The following is a 3,280-nucleotide window of genomic DNA, read 5'->3' as shown; positions in this document are numbered from 1 at the left end:
ATTAAATTTAGTTTTAAATTTATTTATGAGCGAGTCAACTAAATAAAGTAACGTAAGACTTAAGCTTAATTTGCATTTGAAAACAAAAAGCTTTTTCGCCGATTTTATCGATAAATTCAAGTCAAAAAGACAAAGCTTCACCTGTTAAAACTTCCACCCCAAACTTCGTCACCTTCTTCGTGTACTCTGGGAAAAGCTTGCTTGATTATTTGTGAAATTTCTTTGTTTGTTACGGCAGCAAACCGGGGAGGCACTTTGCTCCCAACTTATGCGAGTTTGGCTTCGCTCGCTCGGAGGAACTGGAGATGAATCAGTGAATGGTGCAGGATATTCACTGGTTGAGTAGCCAATCAGAGCGCGTGAAAAACACTATCCACTGTTTTAGTATATACTAAATAGATTTAGCCAGGGCTAAAAGCGAAGCACCCATTACTAAATTTGTAAGTTAAATGAAGTAATAAACTTATACTCCACAAATCAGTTAACTTTAGAGCACATTCATGTGTCTTTTGAGGGAAAGGCTAAGTGATTTTAGAAAAAATAATTTGCAAACAGTCCAAGAGTGAACAAAATCTTACATCGAGTTGATAGCCTTATATGTACGCCCCCCAAAAAACAGGAATCATCTTCGATCACACTTAAGAGCCATAAACTGGCTCTTAATTGCAGTAGATTAGGCCTGGAAAACAAAGGAAGCCGATTTTTTTTGCGTTCTTTACAAAATCTTCCTAACAAATCTGGGGGCGTGTAAACCAACCTTTTACACTTTTTATACATTACCTGAGGTGAAACAGTACTATGAGGCGCTTTTTTTATCATACAGACCTTGGACAGAACACAATATTTCACAATTTTGAAATATGAATTGCACTTATTCAATATTCAGGACGACCGAAGCACGCGTGGGCTTTTAGCAAACCGCTAAAAAAAAATTTCAGAATCACCTATACTGCCAGCCGGTTGCGAGCTGTGGAGTGTTTGAATGAACATTAACAGAGTTACGCTTCAACACGTTTATTTTTTATTTAGTGGTTTTATAACGATGTGTAATCCTCAAAAGCGTTTGATACGCGCGGCATTTTGAGTACTCCTGCAAGCGATGTTCATGAACGACTGAAAACAAACGGCACAGCGATTAAAATTGCAAGAGAGGCTACTAACAGAGACGGAGACAACAATTTTCATTCACGAAGACAAGTATCAAAGTGTCTCTAAAAATCCTGAGTCTTCAAGCTTAAAGCTTAAGTTTATCTTTTAAACCGGCGTCCCGGTATTTGCTTTTTTCAAAAGATGAACTCGAGGGAAGAAAATCGCCCAAAGCTTTCTCTTACAGCCAGAATTGCGGTGAGAAAATGCCTAAAGCCGAGCTTTTTAAAGTTCTGAGACCTTACATCAAAACTAATACTCGGTCGGATCATTGTCTCAAATCGTACAAACGTGCATAAACTAAATAGCCGCATAAACTACGCTCGACTTCTTTCAATTAGATATAAAAACAAACATCAAATACAATAATTACTCAGGCTTACCATTCAAGATGCAGCTCCTGGAAGCTATCAAATAAGGCCAGTATCGCCTCAGACTTTTACTCTCTCATGCCTTAAGCAAGGTGAAAAACGAGAACGATGCAATCCCAAATCGGATTTCCGACTTTGACAAGGCGACGTATTTCTCAACCAAAACCCCAAAAAACAAACTAGCCACGAATACCAGAAGACTCTTGATACCAGCTGAATTTCATTTCTTGTAAAACATCACAAGTTGACACAAAACTCTGTCAGTTTCAGCTGTCAAAGAAACCAGTTTCAAGATGCTGCATAAATTTTCCGCATGAACTCACCTGTCAAATTTTGACCAATCAGAGCATAAAAATTGGACGTAGAGCGTGACCATGGTGAGAAAAGTCAGAAGCCACTGTACTTCCCTGCCTGTAATAGCTGGCTAAATTTTCGCGTCCGAGGTCGGTTTGAAATCAAAATTTTCATTATGCGGCACACAAACACAACATATTTCATATCGATTAAAAAAACTAAAGTTGAGCCTGCGCTCATTTCAAAACTAGTAACTTGTCAGCGAATAACTTCAACAAAACACTCGACCTCTATGGGTCGACACCTGAACCCGCGATTCGGTCAGGTGATACTGGTCAGCGGATACCCTGTTTTGACAGCTGTCAATTGATCACAACATTGATGTGCAATATCAGTTTTCCTGTGCTCGCAAATTAGCTAGAAAGTGTGAGATTGAACAGTGGTTTCCCTTTGTGCGGACGGACGAGCGGGCGGGCGGTGTACGGTTACGTGAAAACCAAATTTTCTGGGATGGATAGATTTACTTAGCTATGGGGCTGCGCTCGCGCGCGCCTTGCGCGCGTGGCGCTCCGATATAAATGAAGGGAGACGAAACGCCCATGCAAGTTGCTGACTGATAAAGACTGAATCGAGCTCGCTCTGCTTGCATCAAGTTGCAGCAGGAGCCCATAACATAGGCTCCTTGTTGCAGGAACATGACAGCGAGTGAAGTCTCATGGTTGGATGAGAATAAAGCAATTGCTCGGTGAAATCCGTAAGTGGTCACGGCAAATAATTTTTAGAAGTAAAACAACAATTTATTTTATAAAAAACCATCGAACCCACTTGCTGCCATGTTTTCAACTTTGAACATCCTCGACCCATCACTACTCCATGTCGTATCGAAGACGCATCATCGTTTCGTTTTAGCTGCCTGATAGTAATTATTCGTTTCCTTTAATTTCTTTTTTCAGTCATCTTAAATGGAATGCGTTGACGAACATACAGGCATTAAAGGGGCTTGAACAACTAACCGTTTTGTGAGTAATGAACTGATGCTTTCTCGCTATAAAGACAGTGCTTTTTATAATTATATTCCATACTCTGTCGTTACTTATTGTTTAGTTCTGTATTTAATCATTTATTTTTTAGTATGAGGTGGCTATTCAAGCTAGACTTTCGCTAGCGTTAGGTTTTCGCAAATGATTAGCATTATTAGTTCGTTTGAAATGATGTTATGCGTTTGAAAGCTCTTGCTGCTTTGGACACTGTACACAAATGATTAGTTGATTTTAGCCTAATGATTATTTATCAGCTTCTTTGTTCTCCTACTGACGTACATTTTTGTGAATGCCTTATATAGTGTGAAATAAAGAAACGAAGAAAGAAAGAAATATCTAATTTGGATTGACATACCTTTCTTTTCTAACTATGAAAATCACTGTCTTATATGCGTGTTTCTTTTTTCTGTTTTTGTTTTGGAACTAAAG

The sequence above is a fragment of the Porites lutea genome, chromosome 5, assembly GCF_958299795.1.
Source record: "Porites lutea chromosome 5, jaPorLute2.1, whole genome shotgun sequence".
Lineage (NCBI taxonomy): Eukaryota > Metazoa > Cnidaria > Anthozoa > Scleractinia > Poritidae > Porites > Porites lutea.
Note: the sequence above shows the minus strand (reverse complement) of the source record.